Here is a 19413-nt window from a genome sequence, read left to right on the forward strand (position 1 = left end):
TTTAGCCGACAACCCGGAGGTCCGGCGGCGGAAATTAGTTGAACATATGCAGAGGAATTAGGTATGTACATTGCATAGAAGTGAGTCGATCGTGCTTTTCTGTATTTCGTCGTGTCTCGCAGCGCCATCAATTAGCCCCTAGGCTCATAGGAGGAAGTGCGCTAGGCGCTGGATTTTCCACCAAATGCCCTGGTCTCCGGGCAGCGGAGCCCCGGTGGCCTGCTCGTGGCGTAAGCTGGAGCGCGACAAGGAGGTTGCAGCATAGCTCGCAAGGACGCTCATAGCAACTGTTGTTGTGGTGGAACATGGGTTCGGCCAAGGAGCGTAACTAGTCGCCGGGCTTCTCCCCATGTGTGCAACATGAACGTAGGGGTCAGGGTCGAAAACTCGGGTGGGGACTAGAATAAGAGGGGTGGGGGGGGGGTGGAGATCGTTCTGCAGCAGTGTGAGAGGAGACAAGAGCTGTCCAGCGGGGCATAGCCGGGCCATGTGGAAGGCGCGTCGAGTGGCAGGTCGTGAGGGGGGGGAAGTAGAAGGGGGGGGCCAGAGGGCCATCGGAGGGGGGGGCCAGGAGTCTGCCGCGCTTGTGTCCGCAGTCTGAGATCGTCCTCTCATGTGAGGGAGGTTTTCCTCCACGTCCAGTAAGGGGCATCTGAGCGGGCGGAATAGTCATGTCTTCCCAGGTGTGTCCATGTCCCAGTAGTGCGCGCGCCCTCTCAAGCAGCAGCGGCAGCAAACCCTGCGCGCGCGCCATAGACACACTGTAGGTGATATCTAGCAGTAGTAACCTGCAGCACAATACGCGAGACGCGCCAGGGGAACAAGCAGGCAGGGGGGGCCGGAAGCCATCCCCGCCATGGTCTCAGGGATGTCGCTATCTAGCCAGTAGTGTATCGACGCCCTCCCAAGGTTCAGGTTATCCCTCGGGTTCGGCAGGCTGCCTGAAAGGTGGCAAGGAGGTCATCCCAAATTTGGGCAATGGGGAACTTCCTGAGCCCCGAAGTTTCCTCACGTAGGAGCACTGCACTCTCCGCCTGTGCCCAGTTTACGAAGGAGGCCCTCCAGTGTCTGATGTGCGGGGGGGCCGTCGCCTTCCAATGCTTGGTGAGTAGGCGTTTGGCCGTTACAAGCCCCATGTCCCAGAAGCGCGCCTGCACCTTATTTGCTTTTGTGCGCTTGTATAGGCCTAAGATGCATGCCTCCCACGTGCGCGGTAGCCGTCCATCAGCACCGCGCTCTATCAGTGACAGCACGTCGTTCCAGTATGTTTGTACACCAGTGCAATGCCAGAGCATATGTAAAAGGTCCGCTCCCGGTGACGAGCACCGTGGGCAGACGGCGTCCGTCCGCGAGAAATATCTATTTATCTTCTCAGGAGTGAGATACGCACGCTGCAGTATGTAATATTGTATGAGTTTGAAGCGGGGGTTGCGTGGAACGTTGGTCGGGCTGGCCAGTATCATCGCCCATTCTTTGTCTGATCAGTCTCTGCCCCTGTCTGTCGCCCAGCGCTCCCTCAGCACCAAAGTGGACGATCGCGAATGCGCCAATAGCGCCTGCGCCAGCCAGTGTATGACATGTGCGCCATTTCCCATAATGTGCAGATATTGGATGAAGGTATGCGCCGGCGGCTCCACCGCCATGTCACCCCAAGAAGCCGTGAGCGTCTGCATGAGGGAGGCATGCAGGAGGAACTGTCCTGCCGGGAGCGCCGTGCCCTCAGCCAGGGCGGCGAACGTCAGCAAGTCGCCATCCTCATACAGGTCACCTAGCGTGTCTACTCCTGCCTGCTCCCATCCTGCCAAGTGGGCCTCTGTGAGCGGTCCCGTCGGGCCAGGCATGCCCAATAGTGGTAACTCTGGGGCGTACGGTGTGGTCGCGCTCGTGAGGCGAAGGCACCGCTGGAAACACCTGCGCGCCACTGCCAGGTAAACCTGGGAGGGGCAGGGCACACGAGTCAGTGGGTGGAACAGTGTGTGGACTTGCGTCCGCGTCCAGGCAGCCGCGTGTGAGGCAGTGTCCTCTAGTTGCTTGCCACTCAGCCACCCCGCCACCCATTGCATCTGCGCCGCTAGATAATATAACTCCATATTGGGGACCGCCAGGCCCCCAGAGTCTGTGGGCATGTACAATTTGGCCAACGCTACACGCGGTCTCCCCTTGTTCCAGATGAGGTTGCGCAGCAGTGCCTCCAGGTCGCGGAATAGTTTGGCGGGTACATACAAGGGCAGGTTTGCAAAATAGTACAATAGGCGGGGCAGTACTATCATTTTGGTCAGTGCCACCCGACTAGGCACGTTGAGGAGCAGGGTGTTCCAGTAGGCAACCTGCGCACGTACAGATGTGATCGCTCTGAGGAGATTCCCGTCCAAGACGTCTGCCGGGGCTCTGTAGATTCTAATCCCCAGGTAGCGGAAAGTGGTGGAGTGCCACTGCAGTCTGTCCCCTCCCAGTCGGACGTCGCACTCAGGCGTCTCCGGGCCAAAGGGGTAGGCTCCCGACTTGGCCCAGTTAACCCTCAGGCCCGATACTGCCTCGAAGGTGCTGAATACGTCAGCGAGGGAGGCAGGGATGGCGGCCATGTCCCTGACGTACAGCAGCAGGTCATCTGCGTATAGGGATACCGCGTGCAAGCCATCCGCCAATGGGATTCCCCATTCTAGTCCGTGTGCCCTAAGCGTCGCAGCCAGGGGCTCCATTGCCAATGCGAAAAGCAGCGGCGACAGCGGGCAGCCCTGGCGGGTGCCTCTGTGGACCCGGATGGCGTCCGAGAGCCGGCCAAACCCTCATGTGCAGTGAATCTCGCTCCAGCTCCAGCTATGTTGCTGAGCTGGAAAGAGCAGGCACAGGCTCCCAGTCTACCTGGGAGCGCAAGTTGCCAGTGCTCAGGCCAATCCCGACGCTGCTTTCGACAGTGTCATGATTGGCCACACTGCAGTCTGGGAGCCTGTGCCCAGAGGAAGAGGGAGGAGCGCGATGCGGCAGGCAGCGTTGTTCAGGTAAGTTTTTTTTTTAAATGTATTTATTCGGTTTTTTTTGTCCCTTCCTCCTCCAGCCTGCCCACCACTTTGGCATGGGACGGGCTGCTACTGTGGAATAGGTAAGGCAGTGTGAATCTGTTGGGCGCAAGGAGCACAGGGAGGAGGGGCATGGTGAGAGGCCAGTGGTGAGAAGAGTTTGCTCCACCTGGGTATTCCTCGTGTTTCAGTTGTGGTCAAAAAAGCCTTTGAAAAAAGGATAGACCAAATCTGTCTCAAAGTTCACATGAACAACCAGAACAACCTTGATTCCCCTTGCCCTCCAAATCGATTCCCAACATTTTAGGACAGCTCGAGAGGAAGTAACTTCTCTGTACTACATTTATTTCTTCTTGAAAATTAAGGATATGCTATTAATGCAAAGCCCTCCTCATGGTCCGATTGGTATCGGTGCTAGTTAATCAGCTCTAAAAAACTCTGAATTTCCTACTTTTCCTCTCTCGGGCAAAACCATTCATGCAGCTGGTACTTCCAACCCCTTCATACCTCACTCTATTACTGATCCTGTGTTTATGTTTTGGATCCGATTACCAAACAGCACACTTTCCTTTTGAGTCCCACCTTCCCTGCGTTCTGTTGGGGATGGACCATTGATGCAAATTGAATTGCACTGTGGTCTGTAGTAGTTACAGTGTCTTTTAAAATGTCCCAGTTGAGAACGAAATTTAGCTCTAACTGCGCTGTGTGAAAATGATTCCTCAGAGGCCAGTGATATTGTGAAGGCTACAACCCAAACTGTATCTGAAATATTGAATCAAATTCTACCCTCACTATGATCTCAAAAGGCTAACAATGTAGGTTGTATTCTTAATGATGAACCGGTTAAAATTAATTTCAATTCAATGAAAAAGCTTCCTCACATAACGCATTTTCCAGCATTGGAACCTTCATTGAATCAAACACTTGAATCATTCCCCTTAGTCGAGCTGGGTGCCAAACTGTAATAACATTCTAATAGTAGCACAAAGGGATTGCTTTTTAAAAAACACAATATGAGCAGTGCCACGTTAGTAGCACAGTCACCTCATTGGAAAAGACCTGACCTTCAGCCATTGAGGTGAGAGGGCACTGAAATCCACTCTTGAAGATGGTTCCAAACCTCAGATTTGTACTGCAGGTTGTATGGGAGGGTGTCCCTGACCCATATTGTATGTGTTGCCTCTCTTCTCTCCACAAACCTAAGAGTTCAAAATGTGTCAGAAATGTTCAGCAATAACATTGAATGACCGAGACAGACAGCTGCTTTTGGGCTTGAAAAGGAAAAGGCCTATAACCAGTCGTAATCTGATGAGGAGTCATGACAATAAGAAACCCTTGAATTGCCACCTGGAAGTGGGGGTACTTTCTTAACAAACCAGCATCTGAGGATAAATACTCTGCTTCAAAAGGGTCATCTGTGGTGCCCTAAGAAGTCCAACAAGAAGCCAGATAGACTGCGCAAGTAGGCTTCAGAGTCTGACATCAGTTTGAAAAGCAACTCAACATTGTCAAAGACAACCTTGTTGATGATGCCTGTGGAAACACCGTCATTTGGTGTAGTTCCTTAGCGGTCATCCTCGTTGACAGCAGACCAGCATCCACTGTCAACGTCAACACCATTGGCAGTACTGTCAATGACAAAATGGATGACGATAACACCATAATTGAGAGACATGCCACCATAGAGATACCGCTATTGTTGACACTGCTATCTGATATCGCTGTCAATGGCACCATAGAGGACAATTGTCTCATTGCCCATACGAATGGAAAAGTAGGCTTCGGCTCCTGCGAGACACTTCCCCAAGCAAGATTCCTTCACAGTTAATGCCTATATTTTGAGACTTAAGGGGCCTTCTGGAACAGCTGCAAGCCCAACTTGGATTAATTTAAAGTTTCAAGATGGTGGTGGTGAAAAGGACCAGTATCATTAAATGCCTGTTGAGCTGATTGACAAATTGCATTGGATGATGTGGGACTATTATAACAGGTTCCTTCCAATACTACTTCACAAAGAGAGTGAACCTCTGCCTCCACTTCCTCAGGCTCAGCTTCAACCACAACCATAGCATGAGTACTGCTCCTACCTCCACCACAACTACTACAACCACCCACATACCAAGGCTCCACACAAACTGATAAGCCAATAAGAATGACAAAGAGGAAAGGGAAATTCACGACTAACCAGGAACTGCTACTGATGAGTGGGATGGTTTTGTGACTTATACGACTAGCTGGATGGCATTGCAGGTGCCATTCTCTGGTGGGGAGGGTGGCAAAGCAGTTTGACTTACCAGATTCAGATGTAGAAACAGACTGCTTTGATAATTTTGAAGACACTTCACTGAAGTCAGTAAAATCAGTTCCCATTATATACCATATTTGGAATGCAGTAGTAAAAGGTATGCAGATTTCAGCTTCTGTATTGGCCATGGTTCCCGGTCTCAATAAGTAACACAGAGCCCCTGGTAACAGGCCTGTTAGACTAAATGGACAGCTCTGTTAAGATTTACAAGACTGGCTTTGATTCTGATAAAAATCCAGCTTCCCACTCCCTCTCTGTCGATCAGTACGAGGATATGCAGATAAAGCAGAGCAAGAGGTGAAAAAGGAGAGAGGAGCAGGCGCAAGAGAAACCGGTGATATTTGTCTATTTTGGAACTTCAGTAAGGAGGGGGCTGGCTCAACCAGGGTGATAAACCTTGGAAATAAACACACAAATATGTGAGTAATAAGGGACTATGACACAGTGATACAAATCGTGCAGGAATCAAAAGAGAATGTGGCTTACCAAACTCTGTGGTGGAAGGTGCATTGAGAAGCCCAACATTCATCAGGATCCAGGTGTTGAACACCGTGACGCTGCAGAATCTAGAATAAAGAGGTAGGTAACAACACAACAATGTAGCAGTCCTGTGTAATCCTCTACACAAGGAACTGTAATAGGAACAAAACAAGAAAAGTGCAGGGTTCAAATATGGTGACCAACTGTCGAAGTGGGAATCCATGAAACTACACGTTGCCATGTAGCTAATACTGGGTAACTTAGGCATCAATATCCCACTACCTAAAAAGCCCTAGAAGTAGTGGACCTAACATGGAAGTAAGTATGCACCAAGGTAGTTGTCTAGTTCTTACACCAAGTTTCACAAACCGGTTCTCCACAATTTCCAGGCAATCTTAAGCCCTCTTCTCTTCCTGTGTGCAGGTGTCCTTGAGGCTAGTAGTTTTAATTTCCTTACTTGATGAAAATTTCCAAACTGGCATTATGTCTTCTTAATCCGGACAGTACCCCTTTGTCCCACTAGAATGTATTTGCTGGCCCAGTTTTTTCTGGAATCTGGCATCAAACTTTCTAACTGGAGCAATGCACAAGGGAATCTGTTAGACATCTAGCTGCAGATTCCTTACTCTTGCGCTCTGGTAGGTGGCATCGGTCAGCTCCGCGTGACTTCATCGCATGGTTGGCGCTGGAAGTGATGTCTGCGTCACCTATATAGGTGCCACCTCGGCACGCTGACATCAGTTCTTTTTTTTCTGCGCCAGTCAAGCACTAATCCGTGAATAGAGCTACCCTTTGTCCTTTTTTGACAGACTTTTTTTTTTACTTTTGTCGACCCATTTTTCAGCGTGTAAGGATATCATCGAGGAAAACATGTCGGTGACGGACCCACACTTGGTTTGCCTGTGGTGTCTGGAGCACAACCTCAACTCCAAAAAGTGCTCCAACGGCCGGGCCATGGCACCGAAGGCTTTAATAGAGCAATGCTTGAAACGGTCCCTGAAACGGCTTGTGGACAAGCACAAAATCCTCTTAGTCTCACTTCAGATCACCGGGGCACTCAGGTAAAAGGCAAAAAAAACAAGAGAAGTCGAAATGTTCTTCGGCTTCTCCCCTTTGTTAGGCTGACGCGACGGAAATCATTGGCGTTCGAGGCCACATTCTCCGGTACCTGCGCCTGGGTCGACTCCACGCCGTCCAGCTTTTTCCAGGAGCCGGAACGACCCCGGCTAAACTTAAAGAAGGCCTAATTTTTGAACGGCCTGACCCCTCCGGTGCACCTTTGGGCCCTGCGGGGTCAGAGGGCAGCCCATCGGCCGCTCCGGGTCCAATGCCGGTGGCCTCTCATGGATCTCCATCAAAGCCGCTCGTACCATTGCGACCTTCCCCGGTGCTGGTCCTGACACTGATGCTCCTGGTGCCACTGGCGCCTTCCTAATTCTGATTCCAGATGACACGGAGTTGGAGCCACATCGACCGACGCAGACAGGACCCACAGGTCCCAAGTAATTTCTTGAGCCTTATTCAGAGGGGCTAGGCTTGAAGGAAGAATGGGAGGGTAACTGGACCCTTTGGAACAACAGCATTACGAGCAAGACATGGACTGGCATTAGGAATTGAGTGAGGCCATTGGACTGGATACTTCTCCAGATACTGGCATGCATCTTATGCAATGGTGGTGCGGAGGGCACCTGAAGTCTTTGACCTTCAGCTGCCCCCAGTGGCGGTCAAGACTAACATCTTGACAGAGGTGCTACAGCTGGGAGTTTGCTCCCATATAAAAAGCTCCCATGAACATCCTACTGGGAACATGGTCCAAACCCAGCACAGGTGGTCTTGTGAACAGGACAATTGCCCACCGCCACCACCCTGCCCCAGGCGACCCAAACTTCTACATTACCCACCCCACCCTGGAAAGCTTTGTAGTTCAAGCCTCTACTTCCCACGGCGCTTTCCCTATCGCTCACCCAGAAAAGGAATCCAAGAAGCAATACAGTTGGGGCAAGAAACTTTTTCTTATTGGACCATTATTCCCACATGAGAAACGGTTGCACAAGTGCTGCCACTGGTCTTGGAGGAGGCCCGGACATCCTCTCCCAAGAAGTATCAGACGGGAGAGACACAGCAGAATTCTCAATTAAATGTGCCGTCGCCCTGGTGGATTGGGCGCAATTTTAATGTAAAGAACGACCCATCGAGAGATGGTTCGTTTTCACACAGCCCGACCTTTCTTGGCGCCCACATAGCCAACAAAGAGCTGATCATCCACCCGGAATTGTTTTTGCGATCCAGATAAAATGAAAGTTCACGTTTTGGATTCAGACGGTGGAGCCTCTCCTCCTCTTTAGAAGTCTGCAGGGGCGGGAAGCAGGTGGACAAAGTGATGGTGTGTCCTATGTGGAAAGAGGTAACCACTTTGGGAAGGTTGGAAAAACTCAATAAAACTCTTAAAAAAAAAAACTTTGGGAAGAAAAGACGGGCTAGTGCGAAGGACAACCTTGTCCGGATGAACAGCCAGGAAAGGAGGTTTAGAAGAAAGAGCCTGAAGCTCACTCACCCTGCGAGCAGAGGTGATGGCAACCAAAAAGGCAGTTTTGAGGGTCACTAGTCTGAGACGACAATTATGTTGCGGCTCAAAAGGAGCGCACATAAGGTAAGTCAGAACAAGGTTCAAGTCCCACTTACGAAACGAATAGGAGAAAACAGGTGAGTAATGCCCTTAAGGAAGCGATTTACAATAGGGGACTTGTAAAGAGAAGGCTGATCAGGAATGCGAAGAAATGCCTAAATGGCCGAAAGATAGCCTTTTAGAGTGCCCAGAGCAGAGCCCTGCTGGGCCAAAGAAAGAATGAAGAGGTGAACCTCTGAAAGAGGGACAGAAAGGAGATCCACGGCTTTTGCTGTGCACCATGCCACAAATTCGTTCCATCTACTGGTGTATACCGTTGTGGTGGAGGAATGCCTGGCTGCCAAGATGTTGCAGACTTCGGGAGGAGGGTCAAAAGCTGTCAACTGTCGCTGCTCAATCTCCATGCAAGGAGGTGGAAGCTGGACAGGTTCGGGTGAAGAACGTCCCCTGCTGCTGCGACAGAAGATCCTCCCGAATAGGCAGTCTGATCGGAGGATCGATGGCCATGTTCAAGAGCTCGGGATACCAGACTCTTTGTGCCCGGTCCGGAGCCAGAAGAATTACTTGGGCCCAGTCGCGCGTGATCTTCGTCAGAACTCTGGGCAGAAGTGGTATAGGGTGAAAGGTGTATAGAAGACCACAACTCCACTCGCGATGAAAAGCGTCGCCTAGCGAGTGCCGCCTTGGAAATTCCAACGCACAGAACTGCTGACATTGCGCATTCCCTTTGGTGGTGAATAGATCTAACCAATGCTGTCCCCACTGCTGAAAGAGACCTTGCACCACCTCCAAGTGAAGACGCACTTCGTGAACCATCATGCACCAGGAGCTGAGTTCGTCTGCCCTGGCGTTCAGGGAACCCGCCAGGTGTTGAACCACCAGGGACATGCCCTGATGTTTCAGCCACTTCCAGAGACAAAGGGCCTCCTGACAGATGGTCCACGACCCCACCCCGCCCTGTTTGTTGCAATACCACATGGCGGTGGTGTTGTCCATGTACACCTGCACTACTCTTTCTTTGACAGAAGGAAGGAATGCCTTCAGTGCAAGACGAATCACCTGGAGCTCCGTAAGGTTGTTGTGGAGCCCAGACTCAACCGGAGACCAGAGGCCTCTGATCTCAGCCTTCCCCATGTGGCCGCCCCACCCCAGAAATGATGCATCTATCACCACTGGGAACTCTGGGTGGGGAAGGGAGAGGGACCTGCTGTTGACCCAATCCTGGTTTGTTAGTCACCCCTGCAATTGGTGTGCAGTGCCCTTCGAGATCTGGACGCAATCGAAAATATTTCCCTGATGATGTGCCCACTGAAACTTCAGGTCCCACTGCAGAGCCCGCATCTGCCACCTGGCATGATCCACCAGCAGGATGCAGGAGGCCATGAGCCCCAGCAGCCTCAGGGTCATTCGGACTAAAGCCCGAATATCTCAGACTTGCTGTACGGGAGGATAAGCCTGAAACTGCGCTGTGTCCAGAACCGCTCCGATGAAAAGGAGCTTCTGAGAGGGAATCAGGTGTGACTTCAGCACGTTGATAGTGAACCCCAGAGAATGCAGGAGGTCCGCCGTAGTCTGGAGATGGTAGACGACAGCCTGGGGTAGACTCTCCTTCAACAGCCAGTCGCCAAGATAGGGGAACATTGGAATCCCTGATCTGTGCAGATGAGCTGCGACCACCGCCATCACTTTCATGAACACCCTAGGGACGCAGGTAAGGCCAAAGGGGAGCACGGTGAAAGGAAAATGCTTTTGGCCTACCGTGAAACGTAGTTAACGCCGGTGGGCAGGCAGGACGGGCATGTGAAAATAGGCGTCCTGCAAGTCCAACACTACCATCCAGTCTCCAGGGTCGAGGGCAGACAGGACCTGAGCCAATGTCAACATTTTGAACTTTTCCTTCCTGAGGAAGCGGTTGACATCCCTGAGATTTAACATAGGACGCAGGCCTTTGTCCTTCTTGGGTACCAGGAAGTAGTGGGAATCACAACCTACTTCTGGCACAGGGACTCGCTCGATGGCTCCATTGGCCAAGAGAGCATCAACTTCCTGACAGAGATGGGCCAAGTGATCCTTCGACATGCGATGGAAAGCAGGTGTCATGGAGGGAGGTGTAGTCTTGAAGGGGAGGGAGCAGCCCCTTCGGACTATCTGCAAAACCCATCTGTCCGACGTGATGTTGTGCCAGTGGGGGAGGTAATGGCGAATCCTTCTGCCCACTGGCAACTGGTGGCCCTGAAAAGTCGGACTAGGAAGGTTTGGAGGCTATTGCAGAGGAGGCGCTGGTGGACTGGCCCCCAGACCCACAACGCTGGGTCCCACGTCCCCAGCCGCGCAGAGGCTGGACAGCGTGCGCAGGCCAGTGGCTCTGGGTGGAACGTTGTGGGACACCCCTTCGGTAGCCACAAAAGGGGCGAAAGAGCGGACTGCGTGGGACGAGAGGTAGTAGCGAGGTCCAAGGATTTGTCTGTAGCCCTAGAATCTTTAAAGCGCTCAAGTGCGTTGTCCGCTTTGTCACCAAACAAGCAACGGTCATCAAAGGGCATGTCCAAAAAGTTGATTGGACATCACCCAAAAAGCCAGTGGAGTAGGGTCGCAGGGCTACCGACATTGAAATGTTCCTGCCTAGCAAGTCGGCGGTGTCCAGCCCACATCGTATGGCGAACTTTGCTGCATCTCTACCCTCAGCAACTGCACGGGAGAGCACGGCCTGTGCCTCCTCCGGGCACTGTGGCAGCACCTGCTCGACTGGGTCCCACACAGAGTGGGTGCAACGGCCCAAGAAACATGCGGTGTTCACCTACCGCAGTCCTAAGCTGGCGGAAGAAAACCTCTTCTTCCCAAAATGATCCAACTTCTTGGATTCCCTTATCTGGTAGAGCAGTAGGGAACGCGCCTTTGGACGTTGAAGCTTAGACCACCAAGCTCTCAGGGGTAGGGTGTTGGGAGAGGAAAGCGTGGTCGCCTGTGGCCGGGCAGTGGTGTCGGGCAATCATCCTATCCACAGGAGCCCCTGTGCTGGGCTTGGACCAGTTGCCCAGAAGGATGTCTGTGAGGGCCTCATTGAACGGCAGCATAGGTTCCTAAGATGCTGCTGCTGGTTAAAGCACCTCTGTCAGGAGGTTAGTCCTGGCTGCCACCGTAGGTAGCTCAAGGCCCAAGGCCTCAGCCGCCCTACACAACACCACAGTGTAGGAGGCTCCCTCCTCTGTGGCCATGGTAGGGGGAGAAAGCAGGAAAAGGTCTGGGGATGTATCCGGATCACTGGCCTCACCCAGTTCCTCTCTCTAGTCCGGCTCTTCCAGCTGGTGTGCTAGAGGGTCACCTCACCCTCACCCTCCTCTGGCTGCCACTCAGGGTGATAAGGAACGCCAGGATAGAACAGAGCTACAAAAGTACCGGTCGGCGCCGGTCCTGCTCCGTGTCCATGTCGAGTTGGAGGCCGGGGTCGATGCTGGCTGGGGACACAACCGGCGTCGGAAGGGGCAGAGGTGTTGCCAATAGATTCAGCGCCAGAGGAGGTGTTGTAATTTCGACCGACGCCGCTTCGAAGGCCTAGAACCCCCAGCTGACTCCGCAGGGCCCAAAGCGCGCCGGCGGATTCGGGCTGCCCAAAGATGGAGTTGAGGGCTTCGTAAAAGCTACAAAGTTGGGCTGGGGTCGCCCGGTTCCCGGGAAGGGAGCTGGCTCGGAGCCTACCCAATAGGCTCCGTGGGCAGAGCCAGATGACTACCTTCCCCAACCTGCGTTGCGTCGGCTGACAGACGTGGAGGAGGAGAAGAGCGACAGTGCTTCATCACCTTCTTCTTGTGCTTCGACTTACCCGAAGATAAAGACTTCGAAGAGGAGTGATAGTGGTGACTCCGCGAGCGGGACCTTGAGTGGCGCGGAGCTCACTGCCGGGTCTCGAGAAGCTTTGGGGACCGCTTCAGCAAAGACTTCAGGTTCATGGCCCGGCCGTTGGAGCATGACTTCGGGTCATGGTCGCGCTCCAAACACCAGAGGCACACGAGATGTGGGTCCGTGACCTACATCAAATTGTAATCCAAAGGAGAGTGACAAAGTGCACACCAGTTTTTTCAAAATGTTTTTCAAAATTGCGTTTGTTCGCGTGCTGCCCAGAATCGTGGTCTGCCCAAAGCCACGTACTTGTAAAAGACATTGAAAACAATGGGGTGATCTTTCACCCCATTTCTGGACGCACAGCGATAAGTATGTGCAATAATGCAATATGTTAAACCAAGTTTTTCTCCAAAGATTTATTCAAAGTTCATCACGGTATCCAGGATTTATCCATAGTCACTTGTGAGACATCTTACTTTCAACACTGTAACCTCAAACGCTACAGACATGCCGTGGCCTTAATCGGTAGCTAGGAGTGCATGTAAGTGATCTTCATTAATCCATCACATTAACCCAATGCATTTCGGGCCTTCTCGTGGCCCTTCGTCAGGGGTTTTCTACAATTAAAAAACAACGTTTCAATACAAGAACTTTCCAAGTCGATGTCACTTAGTGCATGTTAAAACATTTTACAAGCGATTATCTAGTAACATGTTCGTGTATCAACATTTTCCTTTCCCGCTAATCGTGACTGTTGGACCGCCACCCATATATTAATGTCCAGGTATTTCTCCTAATGTAATTCTCGTAGGTGCACAAGTTACTACACAATTCTTCGGTGAATCTATGAACAAAGTGTGACTATTTTTATGCGCGTGTGATTTAGAATGCCATATATCCGTTGGCCTTCAAACATTCGAGCCCTTACCTTTACAAAAACATCTTGCTCAAACCCTTCCAGGTGATAAACTAACTGTGTTACACCCCCAATCTACAATTTAAACACTTAAAGTCAGACCCCGCCCTAGAGCGAGGCAGAGGGCACTACTTTTAACCCTGTGTTTCCCACTACGCTCGATTTACGTACTCCTCACTCTTCCATCATCGTCACCACCTAATAAACGTCCTCATTTTTTCATGTGTCATTGTTCTTTCATTTAAGCTTATTATATGCGAAAAAAAGTAACTCTACATTGTAATGACTAACGATCTTCCTGGTGTCATCTCACTACAATACCCACAATGTATTGCGCTCGCTGTCTTAAGGAGTCCAAATCGACAGGAGTCACAAGGTTTGAAACTAGTCCGTCGATGTGACATTCCTTGCACTAGAAGTCGAACGACTTGGAAAAAGAAGTCGACAAAAAGTTAAAAAAACTATAGTAAAAAAAGACTGAGGGTACCGCTCTCTCCGGATCTGCGCTGGCTGGCGTGGAAAAAGAAAGAACTGACTTCAGTGCGCAGAGGCGGTGTCTAAGTAGATACAGCGACGTCATTCCGGTGATCACGACGGCAATGATGAACGCGGAGTCGACCGACGCCACCTACGGACGCGCAGAGGTACTGCTGAAGAAAAATTCTCCGGATCCAGTCTGATGCCTGGGGGTAATTCTAAGGTAAGGAATCCATAACTAATACTGTCTTTCAGATACACCAGGTACACGGTTGTTGATGTATGTTTATATTATCATTTCAAGGTCTCTGCAAAACCGGACAAAGTGTTGCAAGGGTATACAAAGTCACCCTTTGTCTTTCTAGCATAAGCCTTCAAGAAAAATGTGGACTCCCTGGCTTTTCCAGCAAGGTCTTAAATAATTCAATATGCTGATGAGCTGTTACTCGCGTCTACTCAGTGGACCAGTGCAAGGTTGATTCCTTGTATTTCCTCACTGAATTAGCTAATAAAGGACATAAAGACATCCAAAGACAAGCTGGTGTGTTGTCTCCATGTTTAATAACTAGGTCATGACATTTTGGTGGAGAATGACAGTTGTCTTCCGATTGCAGTGTCTGTAATCAAATCCGGTCTGTCACCATTTCTCAGGTACGCTCTTTTTTGGGGATAGCTGTGTACTGTTGGCATAGGATTCTGCAATATGGAGTATTGTCAAACCACTGCACCATTGCATAATGAAACACACCCCAGAACCATGGCCTTGGTCCATGGAAGCAGAGCAGAAAATTGTGTCCTTAACACAAGAATTCTCTATTGCACCTGCCTTAGGTCTGCCTGATTAAACCAAATCCATCTCTTTCATGACAATAAAATGTGACTCGTTTTTGTATAGAGTCCTAGTGCAAGATTATAGTGCTCAAAAGTAACCGACTGTTTATAACTCCCTGCTTTGCATGTTGTTGTGGCAGGACTTCCACCCTACTAGCGCATGGTTGCTGCTGCAGCCTATCTCGTTGAGTCTGAAAGCATTGTACATTGCTCACTCCTTACTGTTGCTGTGTCGCATGGTGTGGCTGCAAAGTGTGGACTACTAAAACCAAACACTTTTCTATGCCTATGTAGGTAGGGAAAGTATGGAATAATAATGCACTCTGCACAGGGCATTGAACCATTGTGATGTGAGAGGCAAAGTCCAGCTGTTTTTCTCTGCTGCCCTCACAGGAGAACCAAAAAAATTACTTTTTGCTCAGCATGGCCACCTACCCAAACACAATATTTGTGTTAATGCTTCACCTTTACCAAACTGTGATCTTGAATAATATATCGATGGTTGCTGTCTAAGAAACGAAAATGGAGCCCTGGTAACTGGCTCTGCTGTTTGTACTATGTGTTAAGTAATTGAGATGTGATGCTTCCCACATTTACTCTCTGCTCAAATAGCTGAACTAGTTTCCTTACCGATTCTTGTATTTTACCAACTCAAAAACAATAACAATTTTCACCAATTTCAAACTCGTGTTTTGAGTTGCTCACAATTTTGGGCTTCTCTTGATGCAGGGAAGGTTCCTAGCCTCTGCTGGAAATCTGATAAAAATTGATTTAATGTCAGAAGGTAATTTTTTCTCTTCATTTTCCCCTAAGCGTTGCTGTTGTCAAGTGTCCTGTCCTGCCCACTAAATGCTCAAGATGAAGTTTCCTAAGGTTACCACTTTCACTGACCAAACTGCATAAACTTTTACTTGCCTCCTGACTTTGACAGAACTCTGTTGTTCCCCAAGTTTTTCTAACCCTCTCATGCCCACCATAAACGATTTTGCTGATTTACAGGAACAAACTGCAGACAATGAAAAGAGTGCTTAAGTTAAGAATGAGTGTCAGACATTACTATAAATATGAGTATGAATATGCATTCATATAGCGCTCTATCACCAAGGTGTCGTGGTGCTATGCTAAACCATACTGGTCACACATAGGGTGCTAGGAAGCAGGTTCAGAAGAAAGACGTTTTAAGGTTTTTAAAAAAATTTGAGTGGATTGGATTGTGACCGAAGAGAAAGATGGAGGGTTGTCCATATTTTATCGACTGTCACTGAGAAGGCTCTGTCACCCCACCTAGTTGTCTCAGTTCTAAAGACTTTATCAGGTTTTGATGACTAGAGTACAGATTGTAGGCAGAGCATACCATTGCAATTTTACATTCTAAAATTCTGGGCAGCTAAAATATTGGCATTGTCAGCTAAAAGCAAAGCTTAGAAATGAATTCTCTCTGATCAGTAGCCTGTGTCATCTATGAAAGTCTAGTGACACATACGTTCTTGGAACGTTAGAGATGAGACATGAAGCTGCATTTTGCAGACGAGATAATCTTGAAAGAGTTGTTGCCCCTAGAGTATGTCTCTTTAATTTAGCTCAATGATGTAACGTTATCCATAGATGTGGAATCCTGCTTTAGATACGGAGTGACAGAGGATCTCATTTTGTGTCTTTTATTGTTCAAGAACTATGCAGTGACTTACATGTGCAAAAACATTACATTACTGAAAGAGATAACTACATAAATCATCACACGTGTGGATCAGGTGATGCCTTTGCCTGAGCAACAGCTTTCGCCCCCTGCTGTTCATTTGGTCACTATTGGCCAAGAACTGGTTTGTGAAGATAGAAACAGCAGATTCATCACGGGGTACAGCGAATGTGGCATGTCTGCCCCTAAACGCATTGAGTCCATTAACTACCCCACATTTCTCAAGGTGATCATTCACAAATCATGATCTTTCCGAAGCACTGCTGATATGCAGTAGATCTGCTAATGGCGCTAGCACTTTCTATGTCTGCAGAAACAGAGCCTATGATTGGCAGCCTAAAGACTGGTCTAGATCCTGTCACCCACCTTACGTTGGACCTGCAATCAGACCTTTCCCATTACAACCATCCTCTTTGCGAAAGAGACAAACTAGAGCTGTTTCTGAGACTGCCTGATCTTGTTTCCTCTGTGGAGTTGGGCTTTCAAACTAAGAAATATGCTGAGCCACAGAGATTAGGGAGGAGGTAGCAGACAACTGCTCAATAATAAATTATTTCCCTATTAGGTGCCCAAGAAGCTGCTATTTTGAAAAACAGGAGGGCTCGATTTGTCTTGGCTGGCAAGGGAGGGGTTTTTGCTATAGTCTTTACTGAACGCTGTACGATTAGCCCGTACATTTCTGATTGTGTACATGAACAGATTGATAAAATATGACAGTGTACAAGATTTTCACACAATTGATGACGTTTGGATTGGCTTTTGATCTGGATTGAAAATCATTTCTGGACGCTTTGGAATGAAAATACTTGGTTATCTTGATCACTTTTGTTGTTCTTTTATTAATTTACATCTTTGTGTGGAGGCAAGGGTGCCTCCACTTCATACCCGTTGACTATTCAGGATAATGACAATGAATATGATGATTGGAAACTCGATAATGGCACATTGTAATGTCATGAAAGCAATGTGTAGACTGGGAAGTGGATATGTTGATGAATATTAAAGTGTCTTGAAGTGCACAATAAAGTAACGCGAGGCAGACTTTGTGAAAGTGTAGAACTGTATTTAATTATATTAGGCCTTAGTATAACCTCTCCTCGCTTCAGCTGTGTTCCCTCATTCATGCTAATGTTGCTTATAACAAGTGACCCTCTTTCTTGAGGAGCCATATTTTGCAGCTTAGCGGCTGAGGCATGAACAGTTATGACGAGCTTGCTCAGCTGAAACTATTTGAAGGTCACTCTCTTTTCCATGGTCTCCACCTAGGCACTTGCTAATGCTTATTGTTAGATACACAATATTTAAATTTTTAGCATCTCTCTATTTCTAAGGGTATACATTTATGTTTTGACTTCTTTCTGTGATCTTGCTACACTAACTTGCTAGGAGAAATACAGGCCAGATGAACTAGTGACTCACAGATGATTCGTTTTTCCTTTGTCAGTAAACCTTTTAGACTCTGACTGGCGTGTATGCTGATTTTATTGATAAAGCAGACCAACCAAATGGAATGCCTACTTTTGGGAAGATGGGCATTGGGAACTTCGATTGGTAAACTAGAGGAAAGGCTGCTTTCTTGATGCAAACATTTGCTGAGCTCCCACACAGTAAAATAATAGCACATAGAAGTAAACAGATATAACAGGTTTGCCAAGCTTACACAAAAATAAAAATAAATTGAAGCATCAAAGCCTTCCGTAGATACTTGAACAGCAACAGGGATCACTAGTTGCTTAAAATAAATAATTGGGTGCTTGTTCTATTGAAGGCAGTCCTTGCAAGTCAAAAAAGATACGTCGGTTGGATGGGTTGGTTTTCTAAAAAAAAAAAGGTCAATATAGGGCAGAAGTGCATTTGTTTTTGGCATTCAAAAAGCAGTGCTTCTAGTTTAAATGTGAATTGTTTTTGGGAAAATTATGTTCTGGAAAAACGCGATAAAAAGAATGTATCCAGACTTTCAGCACTATTCTATAAAGTCTTCCCCAGTGCTCCAAAATTCCCCTAACATTTAGGTGCATTTTTTCTGAACTGCAGGCGAAGGGGTTGTGTGAGAAAAATACTTTTAAGCACTGTCTGTTTACCTTTAGTCAAAGGTCCTGTCAAACGCTCACGGTAGAAGTTCACACTGGCTCTATCTGGATAAACCTTGACCTTTTCTTGCTTTTGGGTCAGCAAGAAGCCAGCTTTCCTGCTTGTCATAGAAGTGTTCAAGTCCACAGGCTAAAGATTACATAGGAGTTACCATTCGTTAGTCCTCCACTTGGTGGACAGGAACACTTTTCGTTTTCAGTTCTAAACAGCTCTCTCTGCCTTGATAGTAGTAGAAACAATTTTTAACGAGGTGAAGATAACTGTGATTGTCAACTTCATATATATGTCCTGTATACTTCATATTAGAATTTAATTTACATATATTCCCATCCTATTTCTTCTAGAATCTTGATCCAGTTATTACCCATGTAGGTAAAACGTACACAAGAGTAGATGTACGTGTTATTTTCACTCTCTAAACCTCTACAGCCTTGACTCACAAAACAATTGCCGAAACACAGTTATATACATTACGAGTTAACTGTACTCCATTTAATCAACCTCTTCGTTGTTTAGCTAATTCACTCTAAATAGTAGCCTAATGGCCAGGGAGTTGATTTAATGTAGCACAATAATCCGTTGGTACATATTACTTAGTGCTATTTTCTTGCAAGTCAACGGCTTTATATAGCAAAAGTAAGCCTGCAATGCTTTGTTCCAGTGTTTCCATTGGGCAAAACTGATCAAACTTGCTCAGGATTTTCCTGACCTCTCCCTTAATGGCCCTTAAAGCTTGCCTTCTCCAGACCCCTAGAATCAAAGGAGACTCTCACTCTTTCTAGGCACACATGCCGCTCCCACCTTTGGAGACTGGTTCCCTGAAGTCTACGGTATCCTTCTTCTCAAAGTAGCAAAGTGCCAAGTGCTTCAACTGGCAGATGGCACTCAAAACAGAAAGGCAGTGACAGGCAGAGATGCTTTTGTATGGCGAGTGCTTTGAATAATGCCAGAACTTCCTTTGAGAGCTATTGGTCAAACAGAAAGGCACACAGGAGCCGGAAGCCATTTAATTTAAGAACATTTATGATGAGTGGAACTGGAGAACCCCTCCTGGGAAGGAATGAGGTGGACAAGAAAGCAACTAACTGTTGAGCTATGGAGGGCTCAGCTTAAGGAAAGGGAATGGCCATTAGG

Source organism: Triturus cristatus, chromosome 4_1 (assembly GCF_964204655.1).
Source record: "Triturus cristatus chromosome 4_1, aTriCri1.1, whole genome shotgun sequence".
NCBI lineage: Eukaryota > Metazoa > Chordata > Amphibia > Caudata > Salamandridae > Triturus > Triturus cristatus.